At 48.8% G+C, this 14358-nt stretch overlaps 1 protein-coding gene across 1 annotated transcript in view; it reads left to right on the forward strand.

Moving 5' to 3' along the window:
* Positions 1-14358, forward strand: part of CCDC117 (coiled-coil domain containing 117) — an 82093-nt gene that overhangs the window by 28422 nt on the left and 39313 nt on the right. The gene's annotated exons all lie outside the window — the stretch shown is intronic.

Genomic DNA, 14358 nt, shown 5'->3' on the forward strand with positions numbered 1-14358 from the left:
GGCAGAGGCTTAATCCTTTGTTAGAAAAGTGTTTAAATCAAGTTTATGACTAATAAGATCTGTATAGACTGGTTTAAATGTGGCAAACACAGCTCAAAAGCCCCCTCATAAAGAGAATCAAGATTTTTCAGAAAAGCGCATTTAAAATGGTGAGCATAACATTTTTTAAATGGGTTTCTTCTACTTCCATTTATGAACACCGCTCTTCTGTTCTTGTTATGGTGCCATTTTCAGAGTAGGGCACTATGCATAAAAAGTAACACAGCACTGCCTACAGGCAAGTCCTAACTGGTAATCAACCCCCTCTCTGCTATAGTGCAGCTCAGTTTTTCTTTTTTTTTTTTTTTTTTTCTGCCTAGTGTAAGGAGTGAGGACCTAGTTCCCTACTGGAACTTCTGGTTCCATAGTTTTTTTTTTTTTTGTTTTTTTTCCCTGTGAAGATCTTCAGTTACAGCCAGGCTGAGTGACAGGCGGAATAATCTAGATCCAGTAGTTACCCCAGCCTGGCCAGCACCACATGCAGATCTCTAGCTACATGTGGGTCAGCTGCAATGGTGCCATCCTGGACCAGGGCAGCCATTGAGTTAAACGCTTCACAGGGATACATATGGCTGGGCACCTGACGTCAGTGTTTCCCTGGTCAACAACCCCACCTCGGGGGGAGGCGGTCTGTTTTGGGGCTATCGCACGCTGTGTCCAGTAAGTATAATTTCTCTTTCGTTCGTTGACACACTGCTCCTGATTCTTTTTAACCATTGGGTTATACTGCCCCATACAGGTGGGACACTGGCTTGACTTCGCCTATGGGCAGTCCCAGGGGGCGGGGTGTACACCCACTCTCAGCTATAGGCATTCAGTTTTTTTTTTTTTTTTTTTCTTCTGCTTAGTCAGGAGCAAGGACCTAAGTCTTGCTGGGATCGTTGTTCCTGGCGATTTTTTTTTTTTTTTTTTTTTTTTTTTTTTTTTTTAATCTTCCTATCGTTTATATTCCTGTGAGCGGCTACTTTTGATTTCTAGGCTATTTTTATCAGGAGTGGTCCTTCTGTGTATTAACTGGCTTGAATGCTGTTAAGAAGGCCTTATCTGATCTTCTCCCTGTTTGGAGCTTCCTTGGATGACATTAAGGGTCTCACAGGGGGTAAAAGCACTTTTTCCGCCAGCTACCAAGGGCAAGGTGGGCTATTCTCCTTGGCTTATGAGAGTTTTTTTCGTCCCTCAGGTTCTCAAGATAAGGGGTCAAAAGTCAGGGCCTCCACCGGAGGTTCCAAGAGGACCTGCCCTGGCAAACCACGAGCGGGCTCTTCCAGACCTGCGTACAAGGCTGCCTTTGTATGAAGGGGAGCCCTCACCTGTATCTGGTTTTGGGAAATGTCTTTGCTGGTTTCTGAATCCATGGACCTCCCTGATACAGGACGAGTGGGTCCACAACGTTTTACGGTCAGGCTACAAGATCCGCTGAGCAAGCGGATTCCGCTTAGCGTAGGTGCACGTGTTCAAAGAAGCCTAAGGTGGCTTGAGTTACTGGATCCCCTATCGCCTCCAACTTGCTGCACTGTCGTTCCCTAGTAAGCCACTGCCCATCACACCATCAAGCCAAAAACACACGGGCCGAATGCTGGGCAACATCAGCCGTTTTATTAAAAACTGCCTGCCATTCGGCCCGTGTGTATGGCAGCTGGTCCCACAGAAGCCAGCCATTCGGCATGCGCAAAAAAAAACTGGCTCCTAACTTTTTTTCTGGCTCCTAGATTGTAAACAAATTTGTCAAGCCCTGGTGTATACCCCCCAGGGAATGCTCATAGGCGTGGTCAAGCTTTTTCCTGCCTAGTGTCCTACTCCTGTAGGGGGCAGTATAACCTAATGAACATCAGAGAAATGGATTTTACGGTATGTCAAAAATCCCATTTCTCTATCGTTCATTGACGGACGCAGTCCTCTGATGCATATCTGTAGGGTAATACCGCCCCCTACAGGAGTAGGACACTAGGCAGATAGAATTTCTGGCTACACCTATGGGCAGTCCCTGGGGGTATACCCTCTCTGACATCCTATGTAGGAAGAGTTGGCCGACAGCCCCCCTACTCCGGTGGCGTGGGGTCCTGTCATGAGTCATTGGCATCTGCCTGTGTTCCCGGTTCCACCCCCCCCCCCCCCCTTCCTTCCCTGGCGGATTTTGGGGTGGATGTGGCCCTCTTTCTGGTATGGTCGGACCTTCAAACTCCTGGGTTTCCCTCTGTCCGGTTGTGACTCCCCCCGCGTGGTGGACTGTTTTGGGCCTTGTGTTCAGGCCGCATGGGGGCTGGGGGGTGCGCCGTTCGTGGTGCTCAGTCAATGGTGCGGGGGGGGGGGGGGGGGGGCTCGGTCAGGCACTCCAGGGCTGGATGATGTAGTAGGGCTGGGGGGGTCTTATTGCTGCGCTGGCCCACCCCACCATTTTGTTGTAGCCTTGTCTGCAGTTATGGCAGCGGCCATTCTGGGGGGGGGGGGGGGATTGGTTTTTGGCCATTTTTCTGTTTTTTTTTTTTTTTGCTGGGAAGGCCCGTGGGTGTGCCTGGTGGCCTTTTTCGGAAGGAGGGGCCTCTCTCTTCAGCCCGGGAAGTTCCTGGCTCTTTTTCTGAGCCATCGCTGACATCCCTGATCAGATTGCATTCTACGGACAGTGAGTCGCTGGGGGTTTATTCTCTCCCTCTCTGTGGGGGTCCTTAGCGCGTGCCTGACCTCTGGGGGTGGGGCACTGTAGCGTTGTGAGGACGTTTCTTTTTCATATAAAAAAAAAATTCTGTAACTTTTTTTTCAAAGTTTGCTGACGGGTTCTATTAGTGCAACATGGACCCCTCAAACCATGTGTCCCCACCTGACCCCCTCACGGAGGCCGCAGGGCCCTCTGGATCTCAACTGTCCACCGATGTGATTTCAGCGGTCCTGGAAGCTTTTTGTGTCCTGGGTGGAGGTGGCCTTATAGAGGGCGGGGTGCGCAGAAATGACCCCCACCTACCCCTGCCTCCTCTGATGTCTCGGACTCTGAGTCCGACCCAGCCACCGCAGACGCGGATACCCCGGCCGGGTCTGGTACTCCGCGCCATGCCTCCTCTGATAGTGAGGATGCGCTCTCTACTTCTACTGCTGCGCAGGATAAGGCGCTGGTGGACGCACTGGTTGTTTCAGTTCGTGAAACCCTAAAATTGGGGGATGCGGCCGTTGTCGCTCCTGGGGCCCAGGTTGCCTTCGGCACCCATACGCCTTCAAGGGTGGAAAAGTGTTTTCCTTTTCCCACTTATTTTGCGGGCTGCTCGCTGAAGAATGGGATCGGCTAAAATGTTTCCCTGGGGTGTCTCAGCGGTTTAATAGGCGCTACCCCTTTTCAGAGTCTCTGGTGAAGTGATCGGTGCCACCTAAGGTGGATCCCCCGGTCTCTAGGCTTAACAAGGCTACCGTTATTCCGGTAGAGGATTCTCCGCCTTTTAAGGACCCAGAGGATAGAAGGGCGGAGGCTGTGGCCCGCAACGTGTACACTTATAGTGGGGACTGCACTGAGGCTTGCTTTTGCTGCAGCCCTTGTCACCCAAACGGTGACTGACTGGGTGGAGATGCTATGCCGTGACTAGGAGGGCAAGCCTGTCCCTCCTGCCTTTGGGGAACTGTTGGACCAGATGGTGCAGGGGCTGCAATTTGCTTGCGATGCCGCGCTGGACACTACTTCCCTATTGGGTCGCCTGTCATTTTCTGCGGTGGTCATGAGGCGTATACTCTGGCTGAATTGTTGGCCTGCGGATCAGGCCTCTAAGAAGGCCTTGATGGATCTCCCCTTTCAGGGGGACTGTCTGAGGGCTACCCTGGACGACATTATTAAAACTGTTACGGGGGGGTAAGAGTACCTTTCTCCCGCAGGCTTCCAAGGGTAGGAATCCTCGCCGTAGGCGGGGTCCGTCCTTTTCGGCTCACAGTATTTTCGTTCCTCGGGGGCAGCCGATAAGGCAAAGCCCTTCAAGGCTCCCTTGGGTGGTTCCAAGCGTCCCTGGTCTGGGAAACAGAAGTCTGGTTCCGCCAGGCCTGCGGATAAGGCGTCCTTGGCCTGACTGTGTGCCCTCACCCGTGACTGGGGTGGGGGCACGTCATTGCCGGTTCTGACTCGTGGCTGGCCCGGATCCCAGACAAATGGGTCTGGGAGGTTTTGTGGTCCGGATACAAGATCAAGTTTCGATCCGTTCCTCCGGTCAGATTTTTCCCTTCCAATGTCCGCCTATATCCCCCCCCCCCCCCCCACAGGTCTCGCTACAACAAGTAGTGATAGTGTCTGTCCCGCACGTGGAACGCTTTCACTGGTTTTATTCCAACCGGTTTACGGTTCCCAAAAAGGAGGGCAAGGTGCGTCCGATCCTGGACCTAAAGGCACTGAATGTGTCCGTGCGTACTCAACAGTTCAAGATGGAAACTATTGGCACGGTGGTGGCCTCCCTACATCCTGGCTTCCATGGACATAAAGGATGCCTGCCTTCACATTCCAATCTGTGCCGCTCACCAACGTTTCCTCCTGAGGATCACTATCAGTTTGTGGCATTACCCTTTTGGTCTCGCCTCCACTCCTCGGGTCTTAACAAAGGTGTTGGCCCAGTTCTGGCACTGTTGCGTTTGTGGGGGATATCGGTCCTGGGTTACCTGGACGCTCTGATTCTCCGTGCGTAGTCCCCAGCGTTACTGACGGAATACTTGGGGGTCACTATGAGAACTCTGGAGGAGTTTGGTTGGATCATGAATCTTCAGAGGTAGTCTCTGACCCCTTCCATGAGACTGGTCTATCTGGGCCTGACTTTTTGGACTCCTCGTCAGCCAGGGTGTTTCTTCCTCTGGAAAAACTCCAGAAGCTCCAGTCAGCAGTTCATTTGTTGATGTCCAATGACCGACCGTCCCTTCGGACCTGTATGAGAGTGCTGGGACTGATGGTGTCCTCCTTCAAGGCGGTCTCATTCGCTCAGTTTTCACACGAGGGTTCTTCAAAAGGAAAATTCTCAAGTGGAACAAACATCCAAATTCTCTGGATTCTCGGATTCGGTTGAGCCACAGGACCAGGGAGTCTTGGTGGCTTAAGTCCCTGATGCTTCAGTCGGGGGGGGGGGGTCCTTTCTCCCCATATACTGGACATTAGTCACCACGGATGAGAGTCCTCAATCAGGACTTGGCGCAGGGAGTCTGGTCCCTGGAGGAATCTCGATTGCCGCTCAATGTCCTGGAGCTGAGAGTGATCCGGCTTTGCCTGGCACACTGGACCATCCGTCCTGGAGGGCTATCCAGTGCGCATTCAATCGGACAATGCCATGGCTGTGGCCTATGTCTATCACCAAGGGGGCACCAAGAGTGTCCTTGCAGCCCTGGAAGTGGCAGGCATTCTACGTTGGGTGGAGCGCCATGTTCCAGCTCTCTCTGAAGTCCACATTCCGGGAGTGGAAAATTAGCAGGCGGACTAACTCTGCCGTCAGGCCTTAGACGTAGGGGAGTGGTCACTGCATCCTGAGGTGTTTCAGCAGTTGTGCCTTCGCTGGGGCACTCTGGACGTTGATCTGTTGGTGTCTCGCATCAACAGGAAGGTGCAGAGGTTTGTGGCCCGCTCTCGGGACCCTCTGGCAGACGCCGTGGACGTGCTGGTGGCCTCCTGGGGCCAGTACCGGCTGCTGTATGCCTTTCCTCCTCTCAAGTTGCTGCCAAGACTTCTTCGCAGGATAGAGGCGAAGGGGTTTCTGGTCATTCTTGTGGCTCTGGACTGGCCTCGCTGCGCTGGTCAGGCTTGTCGCAGACGCCCGTGGAGACTTTTAGCCAATCTTCCATCCTGCGTTAGTCGCTGGCTTTGACGGCTTGGCTGTTGAATGCCAGGTGCTGAAGGACAGGGGTTTGTCTGCTTCAGTGATTCCCACTCTGCGAAAAGCGAGGAAGGCGACTTCCAAGAAGATTTATCATCGTACGTGGAAGTCGTACATTTCGTAGGGAGTACCTTGGGACCCACCCTCACTCCTATTTGGTGACTCGGATCTTGGCTTTCCTTTAACGGGGAGTTGATCAAAAGTTGGCTTTGATTACTATCAAGGGTCAGGTTTTGGCCTTGGCGATTTTCTTCCAGAGGCCATTGGCCACCCATTCCCTGGTGTGTAGCTTCATCCAGGGGGTGCGACACTTGGTACCTCCGGTGCGACCTCCGCTACCACCATGGGACTTTAATTTTGGTGCTGTCGGTTCTCCAGAGACCTCCCTTTGAGAATATTCGGGAGGTTCCCCTGCTTGCCTGGTCTCAGAAGGTGGCCATCACTTCTGCTCGCAGGGTGTCGGAACTGGCGGCGCTGTCGTGTCGTTCTCCCTACCTGGTGGTTCACAAGGACAAGGTGGTTTCCAGTTTTCACTTGAATGAGGACATAGTGTTACTTTCCTTGGGCTCGAAGCCTCAACAGCCTAAGGAATTTGCTCTGCATATCCTGGATGTTTGGACGGGGTCAGGGTGTATTTGGAGTCTACTGAGTCTTTTACGCAAGTCTGACTCGCTCTTTGTGCTCACGGATGGCCTAAAGAAAGGAATGCCTGTGTCTGTTGCGACTATTTCCAGATGGATCAGACAGCCAGTGGTGCATGCTTATTCCATTAAGGGTCGGGTTCCGCCTTTCCCTGTCAAGGCGCATTCTACTCGGCCGCTTAGTGCTTCCTGGGCTTTTCGCATCAGGCATCTGTGCTTCGGGTGTGCAAGGTGGTGACCTGGACTTCTGTTCACACATAAGGTGGATGTGATGGCATCTGCGGATGCCTCCTTTTGGCCACAAGGTTTTGCAGGCTGAGGTTTAGAGGGCCCTTTGGCCTTCCTTGAGGGTGTTTTTCTGTTTGTTTTCAGGTGGACCTCCCCTGGTTGTTCTGATGAGTCCTGTGTTACCTGGTTGGCCATGTTGGCCTTGGGGACTGTGTTTTTCTTGTTCTGCTGTTCCCACCCCTCATTTGGATACTGCTTTGGGACATCCCTAACAATATGCATCAGAGGACTGTCAATGAACAATGGAGAACTGGATTTTTGACTTGCCGCAAAATCCTTTTCTCTTGGGTTCATTGACTGACTCAGTACCCATCCCTCTATTTTTTGAGTGGGTTGGTGTGCTTTTCTTTTACACTGCTTTGATACAAAACTGACATCCTATGCAGGAAGAGAGGGTATACCCCCAGGGACTTCCAATAGGCGTAGCCAGAAATTATTTCTGCTTAATGTCCTACTCCTGTAGGGGGCAGTATTACCCTACTGATATGCATCAGAGTCCTGCGTCCACCAATGAACCTGAGAGAAAAGGTTTTTACGGTAAGTCAAAAATCCAGTTTTCTCTTTTGTTCATTGACGGACACAGCTCTTCATATTCATGAAAGTAGGGTTATACTGCCCCCTACAGGAGTATGACACTAGGTAGAGAAAAAAGCTTGAGCATGCTTTTGGGGCAGTCCCTGAGGTATACTCCCACTTTTGCTATATAGGTATTCGTTTTTTTGGACAAAGAAAAATGTCAGCGCCTAATCCATAAGAAATAGCAGCTTGCAAAACAGTGTGAATATACAAACACCAGTGAAATAAATAAAAGGTTGCAGCGCTAAACAGTGTTATAAGGAGTGTCTGAAAATCAAGTCCAACTATGAAACATAAGTCCAGTCAACTCATAAATCCAAGTGGATAACCGTATTCTGTGTCAATATAAAATCAATGCCGACACCAGTTAGTGTTTCTCCAACAAAGTAAAAAGTGAACACTCACCAGACTCTTATGCGGTCTTATCAGGACAGCTAAAAAGCGTGTAAGATGAAGCCAGAGAAATCAGGCGGGGGGGGGGGGGGGGGTGATCTTCTTATCCCTTTACCTGACTTGCTTTCCTCAGATGTTAACTCCAGAGTGGCAAATTAACAGGCAAGAGAGAAAAGAAGAAATATCCTCATGGTGTAGTATTAAAACTTCCATAATAGTTAAAAGCAATGTACAAAACACAAAATGGAGATCCATACAGTGCAACAACATATATAGCACTTGCATATGAAGCCACCAGACTAAAAAGACTGGCGGCTTATGGACCTCTGCCATATAATCCTGCTCTATGGCCGTTTCGCGCCACACGCTTCTTCAGGAGCATTAAGGGTCTTTGTTTTTTTGGACCTAGTTCTTCGCTGGGATCTCTGGTCCTGGCAATTTTTTTTTCCTCCTTTTTTATTATTTTTTCCCTGTGAGAGTGTACATTCAAGTGCCGGACTGGGCGACGCACTGGATAATCTAGATCCTTAGGGTCCCCCTAGTCCGGCCAGCGAGCACGTGCAGACTGCAGCTCCACGCTAGGTTGGCCGCAACATAGCCCTACTAGACAGGGGTGGCTTACGAGTTCAACGTTTCACAAGGGCGCATACAAACTGGCTTTAACCTGACGCATTGTTTCCTCCTGGTCCACAGCACCCACATTATGATGAGCGGTGTCCTGTCCGGAGTGGGGCCTACCCTGTTCCTGGTGTGGTAAGTAGCTGTCCCCCTCCCTCTACTCGGCGGGTTTTGGGCTCCCCTATCTCCCCGTTCACGTTGGGTCTAGGACACTCCACAATACACGCTTATTACTCCAGCTAATATGTGAGTTGCCATTCTGCTGTTTTTTTTTACCAATAGTCTCCTGATAGTATTACACTATGGAAGTTGTTCCCCTTCTTTTCCATATATACCTTTCTTGAGAGGAGCGGGTACGATCAGTAAGGAAGCCGGTGTGGGACCTGGTTTGCGGCTCTGCATTTCATTTTATGCTGATCACGATCCCTGTAATGGGGATCATGTTTTTGTGGTAAGAGGCCAATCTTATTCCCTTGGTGGTGGCATCTCTGCACTGGGCTATTGGAGTTTGGAGTGTCTGTATGCTTTTGGGATTACACATCATATTCTTGAAGGACCATTAACACCATAGTTGGGATATGTGTGGACTCTATAAAGATTGATGGACTGTGAAGTTCACCTTTTTATTGTCACTTTTAAGCACTACACCAATTACTGTTATATATTTGCGATCTGGTTTCTCTGATTTGGGGGTCAGGTGTTGGCAGCTGTACTTGGCTTTTATTTTCATCTGTACACATTTTTTATTCATATTTATGCGCAGCAATTCCCCCATATTTTTATTTTTTTTATACCTTTTTAGGTTATATAGGGGTGGGGGGGAGCGCGCTGTCAGCGACCGAATGACAATTCCTCGGGAGGGGGATGGGCCTGGTGGGGGTGCCTGCCAGGGCCCCATTTCCTGATGGGGGTAGTTTTTTGTGCTCCTGGGGCCACCATTTTCTTGTAGCCCTATGTGCTACAGATCAGCGGCCATGTTTGTGTAGCCTTGGTGGCCATTTTCCTATGGTTTTCCATCGCAAATAGCGGCGACCATGTTTTTGGAGTCAGATGGGCGGTGATTCAGTGGTTGGCCTGATACAGCGATGTCACTCTTAACTGATCGCTGCATGGTGTGCAGATAGTTTGGGCTAGGAGTACCTGACCGGTGTGGCAAGTACCTTTTTTTTTTTTTTTTTTTTTTTTTTTTTGTGGGGCCTTCTCTCCCTCTTCCTGCTATTGAGTGGTAGTGCTCTGTGCTCGGCCTTGTAGTGCCACAGCGCGGTGGGGTGTCCCTTTTGCAGTGTTTTTTTTTTTTTTTGTGGCTTCCCCTCTCCTTTCATAGAGTCCATTGAGCATGTTTCACCACCTGACCCCCTCTGAGGCTGTGGGGCTCTCCAACGCCCAACAAATATCTGCACTGACGGCGTTCCTGGGCAAACGGGCTAGCAAAAAGCACCCCCCACATTCACCTGCTTCTTCTGTCTCCTCAGATCCAGAGTTTGATTCAGATCTGCGTCCACACACCCTGCGTGTTCAGATAGTGAGGATGATTCCTCTGGTACTCTAGCTGCACATGAAAAGACGCTAGTGGATGTACTGATTGTATCAGTGCGGGAAACCTTACATATGGAAGATGCGACTAATGCAGCATCAGAGGCGCGGGTCACCTTTTGGCACCCACAGGTTCTCCAATGAGGCGAGGGTGTCCCAACCCCCCCCCCCCCCCCTTTCCCCGCCATCTTTGACGATATGGTGTCAAAACAATTGGGGCCCCCAAAACGCACCTTTGCAATCTCTTAGCGTTTTGCAATGCGGTACCCTTATGAGGAATCCCTCCTTAAAAAATGGACGGTACCTCCTAAAGTGGACTCCCCGGTTTCCAGGTTGAATAAAGCCACTGTAATACCGGTTGAAGAGTCACTGATCTTTTTAAGATCTGGCTAATAGGAGGTCGGGAGGCCTTGATCCGTCATATGTTCACTGTAGCTGGGTCGGCACCTAGGCCGGTGTTTACCATCACCCTGGTGTCATAAGCTATGACTGAATGGGCATAAATTTTACGCCAGACTGCGGATAAAAATCCCCTCTGCAGGAAGGGGTGCCCTCACCCGTATCGGGGGAGGGGGGACATCTTTGTTGTTTTCCGGATCCGTGGACCTTCTTAATTCAGGACAAGGGGTCCACAAAATCAAGTTTCGATCCTATCCCCCAGAAAGGTTCTTCCCTTCCAACCTGCACTTATCCCCAGATCGCTTAAAGGATCACTATGGGGCAATGCAAGACTTGTTACTTCAAGGGGTGATTGTTCGGTTCCGACGTTGGAACGTTTTTAGGGATGCACCGAAATGAAAATTCTGGGCCGAAACCGAAAATTCAGGATGCCCTTGGCTGAAAATCAAAAATGACTTTTTTCCCCCAAATGATTTTAAAATAGTTTTTGTAGTATTCTATGGTGTGTATATATACACACAGCTCTGTACTATTATATGGTGTGTGTGTGTGTGTGTGTAATGTAATATATATATATATATATATATATATATATATATATATATATATATAATATTATATGTATACACGCACAGCTCTGTACTATTATATGGTGTGTGTGTGTGTGTGTGTGTGTGTGTGTGTGTATATATATTTATATATATATATATACACACACACACACACACACACACACACACACACACACACACACACCGCTCTGTACTAAATTAATGGGTTATATTACAAGGTGGGGTTTACATATACTTTAACTCTCAGGAAAAATTCAGGAAAAATACACTTTCCTAAGAGTCTTAGTTGCTGTAAATGTATTCCTGCTTAGCGTGGAAAATTAGTTCAGTGGAAAAGAGTAGTTTATATTGTTTCATTGTGGCCTAAACGATTACAGCTAGGACAAGGTTGCTTGCTGAGGACAACATCACAGCTTTTCCTACACTACTAAATAGGACCTATTGAGATGCAGCAAGCCTTGAAGTGATGTAACCTGCACAGACAAAATATACATTTTTCATAAAAGAACATATTTAGCCTGAAGTTTAAATTAACAGTAGAATGTTTTAAGAGATGTTGCCAAGTTTTGAAGGAAAGAATAAAACTGGTTCTAGTTATTTTAAAAAGGAGAGAGCGAGAGAGTTCAACCAGATTAACCTCCTCCGCAGCGACAGCACCAGAGCACATGAAGGGAGGAGGTGGGTGGAGCCATTCTGCAATAGATGCGGAGGACGACTAGGAGGATCCTCCTCAACTGTGCTTGCTGGGTCCTCTCCTCTGGATGTCACTGGTTGCTAGACGCCAGTCAGCTGGCCATCCAAGCAACCAGTGTAGCTCACACTAAAGGGGCCGGCGGAGGAACAAAGAAAGGCAGTCAGCGGAGATACCCGCCTTACAGGAAAGTGAAGGCCTCACTTCTTACAGCTGTTAGCGGCCGTTAAGTTTCGGCATCTTTAACCCATTTTTGGCCGAAAATTTTGGTTGCCGAATTTCGGTGCACCACTAGTTTCTACTCAAACCTGTTTACGGTTACCAGGAAGGAGGGCAAGATGCGTCCAATTCTGGACCTCAAGGCGCTAAACTGCTTTGTGCGCGTATAGAAGTTCCGAATGGAATCCATTTGCATGGTGGTGGCGTCCCAACATCAGAGGAATTTTACTTGCCTTGATCGACCTCAAGGCTGCCTACCTTCACATCTCCATCAGCGCTTCCTCCGCTTTGCCGGGGGCGAGGAGCATTATCAATTTGTGGCATTACCCTTTAATCTCGCTTCCGCTCCTTGGGTCTTCACAAATTTTTTGTGCCTGGTTCTGGCATTACTGGAATCTTCAGAAGTCTGCTCTGGTCCCGTCCACAAGCCTGGACTATCTGGATCTGACTCAGGACTTTGCCTCGGCCAGAGTGTTCCTTCCTCTGTGAAAATTTGACAAGTTGCAGGAGACAATTCGGCTTCTGCTGTCCAGCAGACAGTCATCTCATCAGGCTTGCGTGTAGGTGCTGGGCTTGATGGTGTCTACCTTTTGTGGCAGTCACGTTTGCACAGTTCCATACAAAATCTCCTGCAAAAGGAGATTCTGGTGAAGTGGAACAAGGATCCGAAGTCTCTGGACGACCTAATCTTGTTGAGCCGTAACACGAGGGGGTCCCAGGCTTGGTGGCTTCGTTCTCTGGCAGTTCTTCTGGGAAAATAATTTCTTCCCCCTGTACTGAACGGTTGTTACCATGGATGCCAGCCTGCCTGGGTGGGAAGGCGTCCTCGGAACAGAGTGTGCTTAGGGGATCTGGACTCTAGAAGAGTCCAGGCTACCGATCAATGTACTGGAGCTCCGAGCGATCAGGCTGTCTGAAGGGTAGTCAGTCGTCTCCAGGGTAGTCCGGTATGGATCCAATCGGACAATTCCACGGCCGTGGCCTATGTCAATTGCCAAGGGCGCACAAGAAGTGTTGTGGCGGCTCGGGAAGTAGCCGGCATTCTAAAGTGGGCAGATTGGTTCGTTCGAGCCCTCTCTGCTGTGCACATTCCAGGAATGGAAAATTGGCAGGTGGACTATCTGTTGACAGGCTTTAGTCCAAAGAGAATGGTCACTTGAGGTGGTGTTTCACCTTAGATCCCCCCCCCCCCCCACTGGAAGCACATCAGCTGTGTCTCCGGTGGGAGACCCCCAAGGTGGATCTGTTGGCCTCTCGCCTCAACAGAAAAGCTCAGGTTTGTGGCACGGTCTCGGGATCCTCTAGCCAACACCAGAGACACCTTAGTGGCTCCCTGGAGTCAGTATCGTCTGATATACAATAAATAAAAATTGGAATACATATTTGAGGATATATATCCACTAGTTGCGCACCCTACAGTAAGTGACTAATGAAATGTGCCAAATATAATATGGAGCTGCTGGTTGTAAGGCTGAAAAAGCTTTAATAGCTGTAAATAATCAAACAATCAACCATTGTGATCGATCCTTGACAAACTGCGCTTCTTAAGTAGTGCATCATACCGAATAAATTGCAACCAATATATAAAATACCAATCATATGATAAAGTGCAATCAATACATAAAGTGCCAATAATAAAACTGAACAGTTAGAAATGTGAAAATACAAATATTGCATAAAGTTCTATAAATATTAAACTCCATAAATTATTTGTAATATCCATAATCCCCAACCTGAGTCAAACATGTAATAGGACTTTAAAATACTCCTCTGAAACCTCCACAGAATATACCGTGATCATGTACTCTTATCCACCACCAGTAAATTGATAACCTACTCACCAGAGGCAAGTATAGATCTCGCATATAGGTTGGGCGAGGGAGACCCTCAAACTGGGAAAAACCTCTCCACCAGGACCACAGCGATCGACCATATGAAGTGGCACAAGACAAGAAATCCTCCATTGTGTAGTATGAGTTTATTTTAAAACGCAAATGTTAAAGATAACTTAATGTTGCAATAGACAGAGCTCTATACAGACAGCAGGGACGCCAATTGCGTTCCACCTGCACTCCAACCTGTGGAAATGACGTGTCCCGTTACCCCGTAACGACGTCATGTTTGCCGGTTGGAGTGCAGGTGGAACGCAAGTGGCAAACCCTGCTGTCTGAGCTCTATCTACTTGCAACACTAAGTTATCTTTAACATTTGCGTTTTTAAAATAAACTCCTTAGACAGACAAGAAAACTTTCATTGTGTAGTATATCGCTGTGGTCCTGGTGGAGAGGATTTTGCCAGTTTGAGGGTCTCCCTCACCCAACCTATATGCGAGATCTGTACTTTCCTCTGGTGAGTAGGTTATCCATTTACTGGTGGTGGATAAGAGCACAAGATCTCGGTATATTCTGTGGAGGATTCAGAGGAGTGATTTAAAGTCCTATTCCATGTTTAAATCACGTTGGTTATTATGGACATTACACATAATAATTCAACTTCTCATGGAGTTTAATTTTTTTAGCTCTTAATGCAATATTTGTATTTCTCAAATCGCCTTTCAGGACAGCACCTGGGGAGAC

Source organism: Pelophylax lessonae (assembly GCF_965119305.1).
Source record: "Pelophylax lessonae genome assembly, chromosome: 1".
Classification (NCBI taxonomy): Eukaryota; Metazoa; Chordata; class Amphibia; order Anura; family Ranidae; genus Pelophylax; species Pelophylax lessonae.